The sequence below is a fragment of the Salvia hispanica genome, chromosome 5 (assembly GCF_029641045.1).
Source record: "Salvia hispanica isolate PSC_SH4W2 chromosome 5, Shi_PSC_v1, whole genome shotgun sequence".
Taxonomy (NCBI): domain Eukaryota; kingdom Viridiplantae; phylum Streptophyta; class Magnoliopsida; order Lamiales; family Lamiaceae; genus Salvia; species Salvia hispanica.
In genome coordinates, this window is record NC_142696.1 from 5,899,928 (window position 1) to 5,921,325 (window position 21,398).

The 21,398-nt window shown below is 39.9% G+C and overlaps 1 pseudogene; it reads left to right on the plus strand.

The window, feature by feature from the left end:
* Positions 1–8,228: 8,228 nt before the first annotated feature.
* LOC148924259 (uncharacterized) lies at positions 8,229–13,715 on the plus strand (annotated as a pseudogene).
* The last annotated feature ends 7,683 nt before the right edge of the window (positions 13,716–21,398 follow it).

A 21,398-nucleotide genomic window follows, 5' to 3' on the forward strand; every position in this document is an offset into this window, starting at 1 on the left:
GTAATAATTCTTTTCCATCTCCTCTTCCTTACAAAATCTCTCACGCATATACAGAAAGGCGCACAAACAGAAAGCTAATGAGCTACAAACTATAACTTACCAGAAATAAATACGCAAGTATTCAAATGTTAGATCTAATAGAAATACGATAGTATAAAAAATTATAGTACTACTATATCAATCTCAATGCATACATACATGTGATTTATTTCGATTTTCTACCACGAATACCACCTATCATGATAATTTAAATAATTTTAGGTAACTGATATTACCTCCATACCATAAAAATACACAATCATTCTATTTTCGTGCGACCCATAAATTAGGTTACCTTTTTTTGGTAATTTTTTCTCTAATAAGGTAAGTTATTCTTCACTGATAACTTTTTCTTTCTATCTTTCTCCTTACTTTACCAATTACTCCCTCCGTCTCCCAAATTTTGTCATAGTTTACTATTTCGGTCCGGCCCCCAAATTTTGACACACTTCACTTTTTACAATTTTTGATAGTAAACCTCATATTCCACTAACTCATTCATACTCACATTTTATTATAAAACTAATACTTTAAAAGTAGGACCCACATCCCACCAACTTTTTCAACTCACTTTCCATTACATTTCTTAAAACCCGTGCGGGGTCAAACCGTGTCAAAATTTGGAGGATGGAGGGAGTATAAGTTAAAACTCGTACTATCTCAAAAGTGTCTATATTTATGGGACGAAGGGAGTAGGTGATTTGTTTAAAATCATCTATATAATTTTGTTTTGTACATTTTTAATTGTCGAAAGATGTACTCCCTTCGTCCCAAGGAAGATGACCCATTTCTTGGACGGCACAGAGTTTATGCAGTTTTGTTTTGTGTGTTAAATGCATAGAGTAAAGTAAGAGAGAGAATATAGTAGAGATAAAGGTGTTTTCATTTATAGTAATAGATCATCTTGGATGGATCAAACCAAAAAGAAAAGTGGGTCATCTTTAGTGGGACAGAGAGAGTAACTTATTCACTAAGTGTTTGGTCTACAGGGCCAAAATAACTTACCTCGCGATAGTCATATGTACTATCTGTCACAAAGACCATTGATCGCGGTCACGTTATAATGTTTTATTGTCAATGGATATAAATCCCCCATACAGTCTTATGGAAAGAATAAATCCACAGTCAATAGTCGAATGTGTATAAGAGGGTCGAATTACAACTATGACGAGGATGACTTCTATGGCATTTTAAAAGAGGTTGTGGAGGTGGAATATTGCGCAAGAGCAATAAAGAAATTTTTCTTGTTCAACAATGTATGGTATAATCCGGCTCCACCTCCACGCGATGGTACAATTATTTATCCGAAGTACAAAATTACAGAAGTAAATATTCTGAAGGAGTACCCAAAATATGACCCCTTCATCTCAAGTTTATTTAATACCTTTCCTGTCACGACCGCACTTTGTCTAGGATAGCAAAACCGGGAAACCGTGACCAGGGGTGGGGAATAAGAGGAGGGAAATAGAAAGGGGATAATAATGACGAAATATTCACTTAGAAATAAAAATAAAGGGAAGACAATATCAGATTAACTTTTAATGACAAGAACTTGAATGGAAATCTTACTATTCAATAAATAATTATCAGAGTATAGAAGAACAATACGCAGCGGAATGAACACGGTCACATGTATGGAGACATACACCGTCGAGAGCCTATACTTAAAATAAAAGAAAAATCATAACTCTGATCAGCATTCTCCACTGTCACTGCTCAACCTGCACATTTAGAAATATATGCAGGGCTGAGTATAAAAATACTCAGTGAACACATTGCCAAAATATATACATACATAAAATGAAAATATTGTCATGCCATCATAGTAACACTCGAAAGTTTTCTCTTAAAAGGCCCGAGCTTACTAAATTCTTTGTGAGCTAAAGTTTGACTGATAAGTCTAAGTTCTTTTTGAAATTCTGCCATATCTGAACACCAAGTGCCGTAGAGATGGTGCTCTTCCACGGTCACCTACATCTTTCTCCAGCCGGGGAGGTGGCCACCTCCCAACGGCCTTCACTATATCATCTTTGTGCCGTGGAAGGTGGTCACCTTCCACGGTCACCTGTACACTAATCCGAGTAGGAACACCATCCTCACTCAGACCTGAATTCGATTCTTAAGTTCCAACCAAACAGATAGGCTCCATACACATAAAACAAATCATTTATGGCAAGACAACACCATTTGCATAACTAAATATTATCTCAAAATATTTGACATTTTATCCACATTAGTATGTAGGATAGAAAAGTTCACCTCTATTGCTTTCCAAGAATTTTAAAAATCACTCTCCAATTCTCAACATGACTTTCCTCGCAGGTCTCCCTTTTTTAAAAAATAGAATAGCAAGCTAAATTTAGTTTTGAGAAAGATAGTAACTTGATGACATGCATTCTTTTTCTGCTCCTATCTTCTTAAGTCTTATGATAATTAAATTGAAGGATTTTATTATTAAGAGAATTAACTTATCAATGAAATTGTTTATTCTTGTCGGGGTTCTCTTTGATCATTTTGAAAATATTTCACATTTTATTTTCATAATTTAAATTCCACACTAGCTTATCAATCTGAAATTATTTAACTCTAATATTTAATTACAAGGGAAAATAAATTATTTTAACTCAAAAATTTAATTCGGTACTAGCTCAAGGGATTGTTTTGTATCTACTGACAGTCTGACATTAAAAGCATCATTACTTAATTAATGTGGTTATAAAACAATCCAGTACTTAATTAATGAGGTAATTAGGCTCCAATAATTTCCTTTCATCCCTTGTCCAAATAATTTTGAGTTGGACTCTTAGTTTTAATTTCAATGCAAGGAAGCAAATCCCTAGTCCAACCCGGAGGCCCAAAAAGAAAGAGCTAGACCTAAGACCCTTCTTCTTCCCCCTCACTTTTCTTCACCCGAACCCTCGTTTTGGAGAGAGATGGTATTCCCTCTCTCTAAACCTCTCGCCGTCAGCCGCCGGCGACACCTCTTCCTCCGGCGATCATTCACCTTCGATCACTTCTTTCTATCAACCTCTTTCCCCTTCTCTCTTGCAACGCCTACCACCACCACCACACCTCTCGCTCGCAGAGCCGCTTGCATGCGGCAGTTGAGCCCATCGCCGTCGCTCTCTCTCCCACAGCGCTCTCTCGCTGTTTTTACGGCACAAGTGATATCTCTCCCTTCCCGACGTCGTCACACGGTGCGTGCGGTGGTTGCTGCGGATGCGTGACAGCAGTGACCATCGTCGCCTCCTCTCTCAGCCCAGCTTCGCGCCGCCTCCAAGGATGTCTCCGGGGAGTTTAAATCCTTCTCTACACCCTTTCTTTTGTATTTTCATATTGCTTTATGTATATATTTAGATATTTTGGCTTTTTCTTTCGTAGACTTGTATCGATTGTGTGACTACCTTCTTCCTCTGGAGTAGAATCTTAGCTTTCCAACTATCTAATTGTTATAGTCGTAGGTCTTGTTTCATGATTCTGGGATAACTTATGTTGATTATTTTGAAAGCTAATTGTTTGATGGAAGATTTGTTCTTAATTTCTTCTCTTAATTGAGGAAACTTCTAAATTCCTATATTCCTATTATGATGCACATGATAGCAAGAATTGATTTCTCTATTTACTTACTTGGGAATGAAAGTCTTGGTTCCTTAGCTTCCAAAACAGTTGGGAGTGAACGTTTTTTTGGTGATAGGGTGGAAGAAGAAGAAAAATAAATTGAACTGCATATGACATGCAATCTTCCTTAGTAAGTCACATGGGTACAGCTCATTGTTTCAATACGTCGCATGATTTTGAGTAGTACACCAAAGTGTATAATTGAGGATTAGGGGAAAGATTACATATTTTCTCTCTCCTAATAAAGAATGACAAAGATCAGGGGAAAGATTACATATTTTCTCTCTCATAATAAAGAATGGAAATTAAGTAGAGAATGAATCTCTCTATCTCTCTCATTTTCTTCAAGGGTCTTAGGAGATTTTCGGAGTTACGTGTTAGGATTGACAACCCTAATATTAGTAATCAACGTTTGCATCGCATGAACATAAACTAGGTGACTCGTCCTATCAAAGTAATAATTGTGCTAGAGTTTTGTTGTTTGGAAATTGTATAACCATAACTTTGAGCGCATATCCCTGGAATTCCCCTTATCTCTATCGTTTATCTTTGTGTTTTATATGCATTAAGTTGTTATTTGCTTTCAATTGTTTTCAGTTTTCAAAAGTTTCCAAAATCTTTCGGTTCTCCAGATAGTAATTGAGCGTGTTCGATATCCGGTACTGACCTTTGGCTATACTATTTCTATTCTGTATACTTGCAGGTAGGGATGTCAGTCGGGCCAGCCCACCGGGTTCCGGGCCAACCCTATTCGGGTTGCGGGCCAATCGGATACGGGCTAATCGCACTGTAATTTTTTTCGGGTTATAAAAGTTCAACCCTAACCCTAAAAGCTCGGGTTTCGGGCTAGCCCAGCGGGCTAATCGGTTTGCTACCGATAAAATTAACATGCGTTCATCCAATAAATAATGGTGAAAATTAGTTATATTTATAAAATGTAAAATATTTAATTATGATAAATTTGAGATATAGGCTTAAACTCAAACATAAACATGATCAAATACTAATATTTGAGATTTATGCAAAATAAAATATAAACATCAAGAAATTTTAAAGCATGTTTTAGAAATTTAAATATATCTTTTAGTGAATTTGAAGTTTCTAATTTATATATCTATTATTATATTAATAAAAATTTAATATATAATTTATATATTTAATATCTAAAATTGAAAGTTATTTTTTTAGTAATTTATATTATAAAATAACCAATGAAGTGTCGAATTAGAGCCAAACAAATAGAATGATAGAAATTTTATCGGGTTTTCTGACTAGCCCATCGGGTTTTTGGGTCTGGCCCTGACGGGTTGCAGGTTAATCGGGTGTGGGCTAATCAGGCTGTAATTTTATCGGGTTAGAAATTTTCAGCCCTAACCCTGTAAATTTGGCGAGCTATTCGGGCCGGCCCACGGGTTGCGGGCTACATTGACATCCCTACTTGCAGATATTAATAGTGCTAAAAAATAGTGCATCAATTGTATCTACTTTTTCTCCACGTTTCTTTTACTTTACCACAATAGGACTGCCGCGGCGGCCGCCGTGTCGCGCAGTTGCGCCACAAAGGTCGCGCCGCGGTGGTCCTTCGACAACCGAGGACACATCGGAGGCGGGTGGGAGGGTGTAGATCGTGCGGCGGAGCCGCGGCAGTCTATTGTGCACCGCTAGACACCGCGGTACGAATATCCTAATTTTTTTTTCTTAATTTATTTCTATAAATTAAACCTCTTCCTCATTTTTTACTTCACACATCTACACTATAAACCCACAACCATATTTTCATATTTCTAGAGTCTGCACAATGCAAAGCCACGACACTGATTCCCCCGGCACCAAAGAATCACACTACCCGAGCAGCGGGAGCACATATCCATGCAGTGGGACTCAAGTCTCAACTGCCGGCAGCAACACCGCGCTGCTATCGACGTGAGCGGCTTAGCTGGATATGGGGCTTGGGGGTATAGGGTGCCCCTCCACCCCAGATGTGGGGTCCTCCTTCCAACCAGAGGACTTAGGGTCGACCCGAATCGGCATTTGGGGACTACCAGCCCAACATGGATGCAGTAAACAATCTAGTGATTGATACCACTACTCCTCTGCCCCACCCCCAATCCCTCGCTGATTTTGATTCGTTAACATTTGAGCATATGTGTATCCGTCTAACGCAGTGGGAGAACCTGTACCGCCCTCGTCATCGACACCGGTACATGGACGCGTGCAGACGCATGTGCCGAATCGGAGAGCAGGTGGGAGACGCGGTGCCTAATCAATGCAGGAGTCCATTGCTGTGGCAAAGGAGTGCAGTGGCGGACGCAGGATTTTGACGGTGGGGGATCTAAACCAGGGTTCCTAATACTATTGGTATCTTTTAGCGCCGGCAAATTAGAGCATCAATTATAAACGTTAGACATATATTAAGGTGATTATTAGTAGATGCAAAGAAAACATAAAAGAAAAGAAAAGAAAAAACCTTGTTGAATAAGAGAGTTTTAAAAAGATAATAAAAATAAATATAAATTATTGAAGAAAAGAAAGATTTGAATTGAATTCTAAATTGTAGCAATGTAAAATGTAAAAAAAAGAAAGAAATATAAATAAGAAAGCATGAAATAGAAAATAGAAAAATGAATGTTAAATGTAAGGTAAAATTTTGTAATTGCTCTTATAGTGAGAATTTAATTCTCAAACAAAGAAAACTACATAATAAAAAAGGAAGAGTATAATAAAAAGGGTAAACTGCCTTTAAAATCGCCAACTTTCACAAAAGGTTGGTATTTCCCGTGAACTTTAAAAGTTGCACGAAAAATCGCAAACTTTGCTCCGTGTGCTAATTTCCCGGGTCGGGTATTCCGGCTAAGTAGAGTGCTGACGTGTGTAAGTGTCTGACGTGGATGATGTTGTGGATGCTGATGTGTGTAATGACATGGATTTTAAAATTTATATTTTTAAAATCATATTTTAAAATACAAAATCCCCAAATTGCTTAAACACATCTAACCCTAAAATAGAATCACACGGTTTCTTCTGCACAGTGCGGCGATGCGAGCTCTTCCCCGACAACGACCGTGACGGCGACGGCGACCGCAACATCCGATGGCGCCGGCGACTCCGTAAGTTCCGCACTCCGTAACCTCCGCTGCTCAATTTTTTGTTGATTTTGTGTAGGAAGAATTTTGGTTTCATTAATTTATGTTATTTGTCCCAATCCTTAAAAAAGTAGTGGAGAGTTTGAGAATTCGAGGGTGTTTTATAATGAATTTTGGTAAATTCGAGAGTTTGAAAAAAGTAAACTTCATGTGCTTTTTTTTATTTATGTACTTTTCTGTTAATTGCAAATTGGCTTCAAGTAGTAGTGCTCAATGATTTGGCCATTCGATGTCATTTTACTATTTCTCCTGGAAAAGCTTAGTATCTTGGTATGCCTAGTTTGTTTTTCTTAATGCTATCACTTGAATTATTTGAAAGGGTGGATAGAGATAAGGATAATTAATTTGTTTTTCAAAGTTGGTTAGTGTGAAAAAGAATCATGAAAAAAAAATAGAAAAAGCAATCTGCTTTGTTAAAGCACCATTTGTGATTTGTGTTTAGATTGGCTCCACCGAATGTATGTGCAGTCTTAATAGTGCTGCTTTAGTAAATAATATTATATGCTACCATACGTCTAAACCTGGCTTTTTAAAATAAGATTTAGAATAAGATTTGAATTCAATGGTTTTTACTGAATATGAATTCACAAAAAATGTGAACTCAAAGTTGAAATTTGGAATTTGAATTTGTGCAGGGACGATGTTTTTGGCCTATATATTCATCATGGAGGACATTTCAGGCCAAATGGAAAGTTTCATAAATATATTGGTGGTAAGTGATCTAGACCCAGATAGATTTGGGTATTTTGACTTAGTTGAAGAATTGAATAAAATAGGAATTGACACATGGGGTAGACTCACCTTTGTGAATCCTATGTCAGCAACCCATGTGGATATAAAAAGTGATATGGAGGTGATGGAGATGTTATCTGCTACTCTAAGAGATAGTTTTAACATAATGTGTAGTATATATGTTGTTGATGGGAGAAAGTCTACTGAAGGCATGGGTAGTGAACATGTGGGAGAGAACGTGGTGAAAAAGGCTGAAACTGTGAGTAGCAAGAGTGTGGTTGAAAAGAGCAACTTTGAGTCTGCCAAAAAAATTAGAACTTCCACTTCTATGAGCAAGAGTAAGAGTGTGATTGAAAAAAGTGTGGAGAAAGATGTGATTGAATCAATGGAGAAGAGTGTTGTTGAAAGTGTTAGTAAGAATGTTGCTATATCTTCTGATAGAAGTGGCATTGAGAGGGTGGCTAAGTCTACTGAGAAGCAAGGTAGTGAGAGGATAGTTAAGTCTACTAAGAGGCGAGCTAGTCAGAGGGTAGTTAAGTGTACTGAGGGAGCTAGATCAGCTAATGAGGTTTTTGGGGAAGATTATGAAAGTTCAAGTGATGACAGTTTTATACTATCAAGTGATGAGGAGACTGATGATGAAATGGAAGCCGATGAACTAGAGAGGATGAAGAATATGAGGAATGCCGAAGGAAGATGAAAGAGAGAAAGAAGCCCATTGTAATAACTGATGAGATGTTCCACGGTATACTCAATGGAGGACAAAGGATTGAGTATGTGTCTGAATATGAAAATTTTGAAGAGGATGATATTTATTCTGACTCCACTGACTTTGAAGATGAAGGGAGACAAACTAAGCAGCGACATGCCAAAGTGATGTATGATCCAACATGTGATCATAAGCTTCTTACATTCAGTACTGGTATGGGATTTATTGATGGACACAGGCTAGAGACGCACTGGCAGATAATGCAGTGTTGAATGGATGGCAAATTCATTTTAAAAGAGCAAGTAAGGAGGAACTTCAAGCAGGTTTCCAGAGTCCTTGTGAATGGATGATATCTGGGAGTAAAGTGAGCAAAACTGGTGTATTTTTAATTAAAAATCAAGAAGGGGTTCACACTTGTCCTAGGGCTATGAGGAATAAAATTGCTACATCAAATTGGATTGCTAGAAAATACTTTCTTGTCTTCAAGCTTAAACCAAATATGAGTTATAAAGACTTAGGTAGGGATTTGATGCAGAGGTATGCTGTTGAGGCTACAAGGTGGAAGTTATACCATTCTAGACGAAAAGCTATTGATTTGTTGACAGGATCTGTTGAAGATCATTATGCCAAGTTGAGCAGCTATGTACTAGAGTTGAGTAGAGCTGACAAAGAAGGCAGGTTTGAGCTACATGTGGAAGTAGGTGCTGTGTTCAAGGCAATGTACATTGGATTTAGTGGGTTGCGAAGAGGTTTCAAGGAGGGGTGTATGAGGGTGATTGGACTAGATGGGGCTTTCTTGAAGACTTACCTAGGTGGCATTTTGTTATCTGCATTAGGAATTGTTGGGAATAATCAAATGTATCCCATAGCTTGGGAAATAGTTGAAGTTGAGAACGAGGTTTGCTGAACTTGGTTTATTAACATTTTAGTGCAAGAGCAGAACTGGGTGAAGGAGTTGGAATTACTATAATTAGTGATCAACAAAAGGTATAGACTAAACTGACACTTTACTTGTGCATTCACTAAATACTTAGATTAAAACATACATGAATATTTATTATTGTAGGGGCTTGGGGCTTGAGAATGCGGTCAAGGAGCTTATCCCATTAGTTGAGCATAGAAATTGTGCCAGACACATATATGCCAATTGGAAGAAAGTCCACAAAGGTCCTAAACTGAAGCAGCTTTTTTGGAAGTTGGTTAGAAGCACATACAGGCAGGAGTATGACTTGGCATGCAAGGAATTAGAGAGTGAGGATGGACAAGAACCCAAGCAAATTCTGTAAGTCATTCCTCACCACAACACAATGCTCTTATTCTATTTTGAACAATGTATGTGAGTGTTTCAATGCGTACATTTTGGAGGCTAGAAATAAACACATAATAGAAATGCTTGAGGAGATAAGAACAACGTTTATGGAGAGGTTGTATAGAAAGGCTGTCGAGATTTCATCTGCTGGGAGTAGTTCAACCGTTTGTCCAAAAAAAAAAAAAAAATCAATGCAATGGTATATGAGAGCAGAAACTGTACGACAATACCTGCATTAGGGGGAAATTTCGAAGTTACTCACTTCGATGACAGATTTGTAGTGACTCCTTCAAAAAGACACTGTGGTTGTAGAAAGTGGGATATAACGGGCATCCCACATTTGCATGGTATTGCTTAGGGGTGGCAAATCGTGCGTGTTGTGTCGTTACCGTGTCGACACGATAACAACAAACACGAACACGCCACTCTTTAAGAAAACTCCAAACACGAACACGAACACGACCCGCTACCCTCAGACACGAACACGACACTAACCCATTAACGACACGAACCACTTCGGGTCAATATGATACGATAACAACACATATATGACACAACACAATAACGACACTATAATAATAATATTATAATATATTAATATTATTTTTAATATGAAATTTTAAATTTTAAATTTTTTAAAATAAATAAAAATAAAAATAATATTATAATATACTTAATGTAACAACCCCCCTTCCTAGGGTATAATAAATACGACGACTGCTACCAAAAGGACTTAAAAGCACCAAGCATCAGCTAGGTTTTCATTAAAAGAGATTTGACCAAAGTATTTAAAGGAAACTATCAGAGCAATAAGTCAACGGCTTAACCTAGAAGCCTCAATAAATAAAGGAAGATACCATAGGCTATGATAAAAAAAATATCAAGGTTCGACATAATTCCAACGAAAACCACAACATGTATCAATCTTCTTAAACCAAAGGGAAACAAGTTCAAAACGACCAAAGCTACTAAAGAGTTTCAAAAGTTAAGCGGAAAACGACCAAGAGAAAGGGCAGTTATGTATGAAGACACAACTACGCTTGAAGTTCAAATTATTCATCTTAATTAATTAATATGCTCAACACCCGCCACCGCTTGTCGTCGTTCAACCTGCACATAAGGAAAACACATGCAGGGCTGAGTATTTTGAAATACTCAGTGAACTCGTTGCCAAAACGTTTTATAAGTTATGCCACCCTTACCATAGTGAACTCGAGGTTTTACAGTTATCAAAATAAATATTCTACGAGTATCACAAAAATATTTTTCATAGACTGGCCAGTCAAACAATCTCCCCACTTTTCTCATCAATTTCCACAATCACAACATTTCCATGGTGCGACGAAAGTGTGGCCACACTTTTCGCCCACGAGACCGTCCGACTAGCAAGGACGACTCCCGATCCCACCGTGTACACAACCTGGTAGGGTTTGCGGCCCTACTCATACCCGAATTCGTTTAAACATATCCATAGCCCTATAGCCCAATGGAGCGAACTCACAAACTAGGCATCAGGCGCACAATATCACAACAAAACAGTAATAGGCATGGCATAACAGTTAAACTACCCTTATCTCTCCACATACATAAATTTACAACATAAAAGAGTTTAAGAATAAAGCCCACCTCGACTGCACAGATTTCAAGTATGTTCTTTCCCTTGTTATCCTGCTTCGCAACCGAGGTTTCACCTTTTAATCACATAGGCATATATCACAAATCAGATTCAACACAAACTCCTAACTCATGCATGTCTCAACGCTTTCCCTTTTCCCATCGATTTATCTTAACATCATCTATCAAAGTCATGTTCATCACATAAGTTCCATTCGCATCTCAACTCTAGATCTAACATCAACATATGTCACACATGAGTGTTTTGCCAACACACACACCACACAACACACACACGCACACACTCGCAACACACACACACGCCACACACGACGCACACATGCATACATATATTCCATATCCCCTTTATCCCACTTTCACTCAAACAAGATGCATGAGGGTTCAAGAATATCGATTAATCGGTTAGATGAAGAAGAATTAATATAAGAATACCTTTTTGAGAAAAACGAACGGTAGAAACGAAGTAAAGACTTGGTTCTTCAAAAATCTTGAGGCTCAAACTCTATTTCTTCTCAAAGGATGGAGGATTATTGGAGAAAAGTAGAAGAAAATTGAGAAAGTGAGAAGAGAGGGAGAGGCTGAGAGTTTGGGGTGGGGGGCGAAATTTGTGATGGCTAGGGTTAGGGGTTTCTCTTATTTATAGTGCTCAATAAAATCTTTAGGTAAATAGAATAGAATATTTGGTAAGATTTGATTCTCTACAATTAAAATAAATATTGTGGAGTAGGGAGGAAGAAATAATAAAACAAAGTGAGCTAGGGTTTAAGCATGGGAATTTTCGAAAACTGTGGCTTTTAATTAGCTAAGATTTCGTTTTGTATATTTTACGGAGTAGAATAAAATATCATGGAGCAAAATAAAAATAAGAATTCTCCCAACTAGGGATTGGAAATAGGCGTGTAGTGTGCCTTTTACATAAGGAATGGATTTTTAATATTAACTAAAATAAGATATGGCAAGATCTCTTGAGGTATGGAAAGATTTGGTAGAATATTTAAATTCTAGGTATGGAAGGAAATCAAATAAGGGATCAATAAAAATAAAAAATAAATTCTCCCTTCCCAAAGATAGGTGATTTTTGAAAATCACCTTAATAATAATATGGTTCGATTTTTCCCATTAAGAAATAGGGAAATAATTGGGTTTTGGATTTAATTTGGATAAATATCCCAAGAATTAAATTAAATCCGGAAAAATAGAATTCCCTCTCCAAAGAGTCAAGGGGTTCGAAAATCTCAAGAATTAGGTGGCTAGTATTTATGGAAATTTTCCCTAATATTCTCACTCACCCTTAACCAAATAATTCACCTCATAATTTAATTAATCACATGCCACATCACATAATCAACAAGTTTGACTTTTCAAACTTCCAACGCAACCCTAGACTCGACTCGGTCATAGCAACTCATGCAATAAATTCGTTCATCAATTAATTCACGTCTCCCACGTCATCAATAAAAATTTTAGGGCTCTACAATTAGGGTTCGAAAATCTGGGGTGTTACACTTAATGTGTAACACGAACACGACACGAACACGACACGAAATAATATTACTCCCTCCGTCCCCCATTAGGAGTAACACTTTGACCGGGCACGGGTTTTAAGAAATGTAAAGAAAAGTTAGTTGAAAAATTTATTGGAATGTGGGACCCACTTTTTTATATTGATTTTATAATAAAATGTGAGTGAAATGAGTTAGTGGAATGTGAGACCTACTTACCATTTATGGTTAAAATGAAGTGCTACTCTTAATTGGGGACGGACCAAAATGAAAATTAGTAACTCTTATTCGGGGACGGAGGGAGTATAATATACTTAACGTGTAACACGAACACGACACGAAATTTTCGTGTCATTATCGTGTCGACACGATAAGGACACGAACCCAATAAGCTTTGACACATACCCATTAATTTCGTGCGGGTTCGTGTCGTGTTATCGTGTCGTGCCAAATATTGCCAGCCATAGTATTGCCGCTATTAACTTTCTGAAGGAGGATGTCGATGAATATGTCAACCAATACTTTTCAGTGAGCAAGTATAAGTTGGCTTATGGGTATGGCTTGCCAGCTGTGAATGGGGAGATCCTATGGCCTGTTGCTGAAGGTTATCCCGTCACCCCACCACCTGTGAGAAAGATGCCTGGTAGACCTAAGAAAGTTAGGAGGAGGGACCCATTTGAGAAGGATCCGGACAGACCAAACATGCTAAGGAAGATATGTGTGATGACTTGCCAAAACTGTTTCCAAGAAGGCCATAACTCTAGGACCTGCAAGAATGAGACTGTTCGTCTGCCAGAGCAACCAAAGGTCGGTTTTTGTTTGACTTTAATACATTGATTTGTGTTTTGTTCTAATATATTGTGAACTGATTTAAATTTTATCAGTCAAAACGGGGGAGGCCTCGCAAGACGCCACATAGTGGCACCACCACGGTTCGACGGAAGGGTAGAGGAAGAGAGCGTGCTGGAGCTGGACCTAGTGCAGCAAACCCGGATGGAGTAGTCACTACTCAACAAAGTACAACCTAGTCATGAAGATGTTCTTTGTTTGGGTTTGTTCATTTTGAGTTATTTGGCTTGTTTTGGTGACAATTTGAGACATTTGGTGTGTTTTGTTGACATTTTGAGCTATTTGGCTTGTTGGTTACAATTTGAGACATTTGGAGATATTTGGTGTGTTTTATTGATATTTTGAGCTATTTGGCTTGTTAGTGACAATTTGAGACATTTGGAGATATTTGGTGTGTTTTGTTTTGTTTACATTTTGAGCTATTTGGTTTGTCTTGGTAATAATTTGAGACATTTGGAGATATTTGCCTATCAACTGCCACTTTGCAAGTTCAGTTTGTTGGTCAAGAATACAAGAAGTTAAACATCTGCCTCAGTTATGCAGATTATATTATTTTTTTCTTTCCTCATTCTGAACTAAAATATCAACTTAATGCAATAAAACGTCTACAAGCTAAGTAATTTCTGAAGCACCAAAACTAGTTCCTCTACTCAAAGAAATCTTTTCTTCATGGATGATGGTGAAATGATCCCCATCTCTGCATTCTATATGACAAAACAACTGACTTTTCTCTTCAGACGATTCCTCCAATTCAACTGCAGAGCTCCTTTCCTTTCCTTCAAAATTTTAATTTCAAATAATGTTCCCATAGATATTCATATTGCTTACAACACCATTGATAATATAGTTTAGACAAAAATAAATCTAATCTGTTGAGCATTAAATTAATAAAGAATACATGAACAAGAAGGATAAATGAATTAAGTTAACACTGCATCTGTGAAACGCGACTAGAGTAGACGTGCGAAGCTATATGTATCACTCGATCTAACAGGTCCAGCGGATTCGACTAGACTTCTAAGGCTAGAAGATCATGAAACTATCAGAAAGGGGTCCTTGGGTGCACTCTGTCCTTTCATAAACCTCAACCCACTATACTACAACTAGCACAGGGAAGTAAAGGATCGATCCCACGAGGAAGCAGGTGTTACGGAACTGTATTTGAGGATGTTTTGGGAAAGGGTTGGCTGCTGCCACGCAATTTTTGTGGGTCGAGAACTTAAAACTACTGGGTCTGAGAGATAAGCGAAACTTTAATCTACCTATCGGGTCTAATAGATCAGGAGAACTTTACTCTACCTACTAGACCTAAGAAACGAAAGCGTACGGAACATACATGAATCAGAGAAAATGAGATATTTTTAAGTTCTAAGATAGCTGGGGTAAACTTAACTAGACAGACTTTCCTAATTTGAGCAAACAAGCATAAAGCGAAAAGCAAGACAAGTTTCCTTAAACTACCAGGGTCTGGAAAAGCATGCAGAAAGGTAAAAGAGACAAATTAGATCGTACTAACAGGTTATATGCAGAAAAAGTAAAGTACATGCAGAAAAGTACTGACATAAAGCAGATCTGGTTCTAACTACCAACAACTTCATCTTCTTCAGGAATCAAACGAGAATAGCAAAGAAAACAGAGTTTAAAACACCATGAAAACAGATCAAACTTTAGATCTAGACTAAAAACGAGAATTAAAGCCTAAACTAACAGATCTACGCTACTGGACCTAAAGGATGCAGAAACAGAAAGTAAATAGCCATACTCATGCATACGTAAACATCAAGCACCAAATGTGTGAAACTTCAACTCCAAAATACCACGATTCAACAAATCCAAATATCTCCATATGCAAATCCCAAACCTCCAACGACAAATCAACAGATCTCAGCTCCAAACATTCAACAATAGACAAAGAACAAAGGATAAAAGCAAGAGATAAACATAAACTCAGAGATATCCAACCAAAAACAAACATAAACTTCCATAACAACTGTAAATAAGTCTGAATCCAGCAGATCAAAGCAAGAAACTAGAGTTGCAAAGCTTAGAAATCAACAAGGTACTAAACGAAAGCAAATAAAATTGTTTCTTCGCCTCCACAAGGCGGTGTTACACAGCAGCAAAATAACAATGACGACGATGAGAACCACGGTGGCCAGAATCCTCCATGTCCAAGTGCGCAGCAGTCGAAGATGAAAATTTTGAAGTAGAGAGCTAGAACTAGAGCTAGGAGAGCTTAGAAGTGGCTGTTCACGGATGTCTTGTTCTTCAAGGTCGAGCTCTTTATATATGTGAGGCTCTGATCCCTAGGGTATCCCTCTGGTGATTTTACGCCCTTGCCCTTTAGTAAGACTCTTTTAAAATAATCTGTTCTCGCTCCATTCTGCTCCTGTCGCCAACTTTTGATTCTCCCAGGTCCGAACGACGACTTCTGATTTTTGCTTCAATTCCATCTCTTTTGCATCTGCCAGGTCCGGTAACAACAACTCCTGGGTCCGGCAGATTTACTTCGCACCTGAACTCAATAACGCACATTAGCGCCCCAAATGCACAGAATTTTTACCCTAAACCGATGCATGAAATGAGCCTTATCAAACTGCTCACACTTAAACCATACTTGCCCTCAAGTATGAAGACAAGAAAAAGGAATAAGGCACGTTTCAATGCATGGTTTCCCCTTAACCGACTCTACTAAAACCAACGAAGAAAAAGACTCAAACTACTAGACCTAGACGCTAAGGACTTAGACAAAGAAAGAAGATAAAAACACATATTAACACATAAACACATAAATGCATAAACTGGTTTATTTTCTAGCAGCCATCCCCACAAGATTAAGGTCAATTCAAGAACCTACAGTCTCCGAATCTTCCCCTTCTCTTCTTCTATCTAATCGGCTTGTCAGTTTGTCAAGATAGCCCCTAACTTCACTAACTGTTGGATTCGCTCGATCACTCATTCCTCACCAGGGATGTTAGGATCGTTCGTTCTTTATATGCCATACCACTGATGCCTCGGGTCAGATAGTTCCCCTGTCTTAGTTCTGTTTATAATTTTCTCCTTCCCTCCTGGACTTCGTCCAGCTTATACCTCCCTGGACTTCGTCCAGCTTATAACTCCATTTTTTTTTTAAGCTGGACCTTGTTCCAGTTTATTCCTCCCTTTTTAGACCCTGGACTTCGTCCAGCTTATACCTCCATTACCCTTCCCCTAGGCTCGAGAGGTTACTTCTATCACCAAAAATTTTCTCCTTCTAAGTTCTTTCCCTAAGCATCAAGTGGCAGCCCTCTCATTTTGTGTTAGTATGAAGTGTTTAAGGCTTATAACTCACTTTTGTGGAGGGCTTCACAGCTAGATTAGTCGAGGCATATTCTTTCGTCCTTACTTCATCCAAACCGACTTTGATTTATTAAGGAAAAAGGCGTCAAAGTTGACATGCATTCTCTCTTCAATCACTCTAACTAAGGGGCTTTGCTTTCTATTCACCAGTTATGCATAAACACATAATTTCCTACTAACTGACTACTACTAACTCCTAGACCTAGTAAACATACACATATAATTGACACTAACTTGCACTAACTCCCTCCCCCCTCCCACTTCACCATGCTTGTCCCCAAGCATTTTTTGTGAAGTGGAAAATAGGGCTAAGTTAGTGCGACACCTAACAGACTCACAAAACACATATTATAAAAAAAACAAACTTCTCACACTTAGACCGAGCATCGGGCTAAGTGGAAGAAGGTACACAAATTAACAGACACCAAAGAATGCTATATAAAAAACAAACTTCTCACACTTAGACCGAGCATCGGGCTAAGTGGGAGAAGATAGCTAACACATTTATACATAAAGATAACACAAGTATTCACAGGCACATAAAAACGACATGCTTTGTAAAAAAAAAACGAACTAAAACATAAAAAGACATAATAAAACTGAAATTTAAAATTACTTGGTTGTGGGGGGAGTCAATTCTGGCTCTGGTCCCCCGTCTTTGCTTTCTTCTGGCTGGGCTTGGGTTCATCATCCTTCTTGGCCTTCTGTTCCCCTGGCCTGGGGGTATCCTTCTTCACTGCTACGCTGGTGGTGGTCACGCTGTCCTTTCTCTTCTTCTCTGGTGGCATTCCTTGGGTGCTGGGGGCTGGCTTTTCTGGGGTAGCTCCTGGGGTCAACTGCCTAGATTCTGTGGGCAACTTGGGAGGCATGCGCTGCTGCTGGGCCCAGAGGATCTTTTGTTCAACCACAGTGACCATCTTCATCATTGTCTCCACGGCCTGGGCCATCTTGTCAGCTTGCGCGGCCATCATCTCCCTCTGAGCCACCGCTTCTTGGTGCAGCTTCAGCAAGATCTCCTGTTGCTGCACCGTATTTGCTCCCAGTTTCAACATTGTTTCTTCCATCCTTGTTTGCCACCCTTCACTTGTCGTTTTCTCATCACCTTCTTCATCTACCTTCTCTGTTTTTATCTTCACTCCGTCAGCTTTCCCTACTTCGTAAAATCTCAACAGGCCGTCCTTCATTATCGTCAATCCCTTGTTGAAGAAGAACGGGAGATCGAAGTATCCTGGGTCGCTACACATTGGCAGGTTGATGACCGAGTTGGCTATCTTCATTGACACATTTCTCTGGAGGTATGCTCCCAGCAAGTTGCACGTGTAGAGATGGCGGTCGGAGTGAGTTCTGACTCTCTGGCATGCATAAGCAGTCCAGTACCCGAGGTGGACTTTCACGTTGTTCAGCATGCACCACATGAAATACAGCTCTGGAGTAGTGAGGGTTGCACCCACTTGCCCCAAGAGATTGTACCAGATATATACTTGTGCCAATCGGAGTACAGGGTCAGTGATGTTTATCCCCTTCGATGTGCTTGTCTTGAACTTGGCCACCTTCTTGTGGGCAACCATCCTCCAGGCCTCCTCAGCATCGAAGCCAGCTGTATTCTTGGGCGCGCCGATCTCTCTCTCATTCCACGCTCCTTCTTCCTCCTCCTCGGGTGTCAGTAGTCCCAGTCTCAACGACCACTCCCTTATACTCATCTCCATCTCCTCGTTGAATATCCCGAAGGAGATTGTGTCCGCATCGAGATCCGTAGATTGCTTGAACTTGAATGATGTGAAGAACTCCTTGGCCAGAGCCACCGGCACCTCCGCATTGCTGTGGTTGAGAAGCCACTCAAACCCGATGCTCTTCAAGTAGGAGGTGAACTTCTTCTCCACTCCTAGTTCCTCCAGGTCCGATAGGCATAGCTTTTTTCCGGATTTCGCCGATTTTCCATTCGTGGCTCGGCCATCACATGCCTTCTGCAGCTTTGGGTCCTCAAACTGGACCATGGTTTCCAACAACCTTTTGGTCACAAGGACCTTCATCGTCTCAAACGGGCTCTCTTCCACGGCTGGTATCTCAGCCTCCTCTTTGTCTGTTGGATGGGAAAACGGCACACGGATCGCCTCCGGCTCGCTAATCACCACCGTGGTGTTTGCGGGGCGAGGTTTCTTCTGCTGGGGCTTAGCAGTATGCTTCCCCTTCCTTTTCCTCTCAGCTTCGTATCTCGTCTCCATAGCCTCTGGAGAGATCTCCTTCTCAGCTGCCACAGTCTCCTGGACCGGGGGGGGGGGGGGGGTACCATCCTCAGTCTCCTTTATGTCTTCCAGCCTCAAGCGCTTGGATCTGCCTGCCTCTGCCTCATCCACTTGCTTTCTGTTCAGACGGGATTGCCTCCTCGTCATCCTCTCATCCGTCCGTCGGAGTCACTTGTTCATCGGTAGTCGTATCGTCCACCACGACGATGTCAGTCTCGATTCCTTCACAAACATTCTCAGCATTTTGCTCTTCGCCGTCTCTTCCTTCCTCCTCATTCTTTTCAACTTCCTTCTCAGTCTCCTCAACATCAACTTCCTCATCAACTCTCTCTCCTTCTTTCTCAGCCTCCTTAAAAGCAACTTCATCATCAACACTCTCACCTTCTTTCTCATCGTCCTTGTCAACACCCGTCTCACCTTCTTCACCTACGCTACCTTCACTACCCTTCCCATCATCCTCAGTCTCCTCTATACCCTGTTCTTCACTCGCTTCCACCTCCCCTGTTTCTTCTTGACCCACTTCCTCTGTTCTATCACTCTCCTCACCATCCTCACCCTCCTCTTTTTTCCTCTCATCCCCTGACCCAGCGGCCTCTACATCCGGTATTTCTTCTTGCTCTCCTAGACTACCCCCTCCATCCTCTCTCTCTAATTCCTCCATACCCTTCCTATCACCCTCCTCAGCATCAGTTTCTTCTATATTTGCAGAGGGTTCGGCTTGGGGCTCAGTTTCTGTTTGAGGAATAGTGTGTGGGGGGTTCGTCTCTTGAGTTAGGGTTCTGGGTAAAAGTTGGGGGTTTTCTGTGTGTGTGGGTAAGGCTTGTGCAGTGGGTGTTTCGATTAATGTATGGGGTCTTGGTGGAATTGTAAGTGGGGTTAGGGCAGGAATTACCTCTTCTTGTTTCCTGCATGCCTCTGACATTTGTGCGAAGAATTTGCTCGCCTTCTGCCCTTTCCTGTACTTCCTCATGAATTCTTGTATGATTTCCTCGGGATCCGGTTCCGCTTCGTCGGATTTCGCCTCGGCGGGGTTGTCTTGTCCGATGTTTTGCTGTGGTTGCACTTCAGTCGGTATGGGCTGCGGTGGAACTTCCGGCGGAATGGGGTTTTCTTCTGGTGGCGGCGTGGGTGTTTTCTTGGCCGTGGGAGTCGAACTCGTCGCCTCCGTCACCTTCTTTGTGGTCTTTCCTTTTGGCGGGTTCTTCCCGCGGGTTGTGCGTGACACCGGATTTTTCTGCATCTTCGTGTACGGCGGTGGTTAATGGCGGTGGGTTTGATGTTTCTCGGATCTGCAGAGAGAGAAAAAAAAGTTTGGAAATGGTGAGTTATGAGCAAATAATTTTTGGGTGGGGGAAGTTAATTAGTTTTCTTAGGGAAGTTATTTTAGGAAAAAGAAAATAAAAGGAAAATAAAATAATTAAAAGGAATAAAATACAAAAGGGAATATTATGATTGGCTGATGGCGAACGGTCGCATCTCTGACGCGAGCAACCGTACGCCTCGCCAGCTCTTTTTTTAAAATTCAAAATTCAAACTTCCCCCTGATTTTTCTCACTTCCCTCTGACCTGGTAATCCGAAACACTTAGTAAAGATAACGAAATTTGCTGAACGTCTGGGTCAAAGAGATGAGCCCTTCACACATGTGCATTTCCACAGACGATCAGAATTTTCAAAAATCTTTTTGGTTTTTAGGAGTATATATATATATATTTTTTTTTGTATTTTCATAAAAAACTTATTCATGTTATTTACACCTAATTGTTTAAATATTCTTGGGAATTAACTAGTCCAGTCAGCTGATCGAAAATTTTACCCTATCTACCTGACCCAGTAATTCCCGAAGAATATTTAAACATGGCTTACTAGGCAATAGTGGAAGGTGTGTGGAGTGGAATTTCTTCCACTTCACACAACTCCGAACTATCCCTAAACACTTTCACTCTATGACCATTAACAAGGAACGGAATAGAGTTAGCATTGACTCCCTGAATTTCCACTGCTCCATGCGGTCGAATGCCAACAATTGTGTAAGGCCCTATCCACTTGGATTTCAGCTTTCCAGGCATGAGCTTGAGCTTTGACTGAAAAAGGAGTACTTTCTGCCCGACCTGCAGCTCCTTGACCCGGAGGTTTTTGTCGTGCCAGAGTTTGGTCCTCTCCTTATACCACATGGCTGAGTCATATGACTCCATCCTTAATTCCTCCAGTTTCTGCAGTTGCATCTTCCTCTCTTCCTCACAGGCATGAGCCTTCATGTTCATTTCCTTGACTGCCCAATA